We start from the raw sequence: 505 nt of genomic DNA on the forward strand, positions 1-505 counted from the left end.
ACACACACACACACACACACACACACACACACACACACACACACACACACACACACACACACACACACACACACACACGACTTACAACACAGTCATCAGTTTTGCCCTCTGTCGAGTCCTATGCTCCCTTGACACACGCCTCGTGGGATGTGGCCAGGGGAAGGCTGACAGGAATGCAAAAGGACATCCCAAACACTCCCATGACTGTTTTATCCCTCACACCTGATTCCTCTTCCAGTAACTTTTTTTTAATATATGAGTGGCAAAGGTAAAAACAACATAGGTTCGATAATAAAGACTAACTCGAGTATAGCAACTCTTAAACCCTTCAGTACCATGCCGCGTTTCCATATTCATTCTGGTTAATATCTGGTGATTGTATACAGCTTCAGAAACTTATGGTGGGGGGTGGTTTAAAATAGTGAAGACTGTGGTCATTAATCTCCTGACCTCCACAGATCCTTACTAAGTTCAATAAAATGGTCTATTAGTACATAAATCTCAA

Source organism: Portunus trituberculatus, chromosome 47, assembly GCF_017591435.1.
Source record: "Portunus trituberculatus isolate SZX2019 chromosome 47, ASM1759143v1, whole genome shotgun sequence".
NCBI classification, from domain to species: domain Eukaryota; kingdom Metazoa; phylum Arthropoda; class Malacostraca; order Decapoda; family Portunidae; genus Portunus; species Portunus trituberculatus.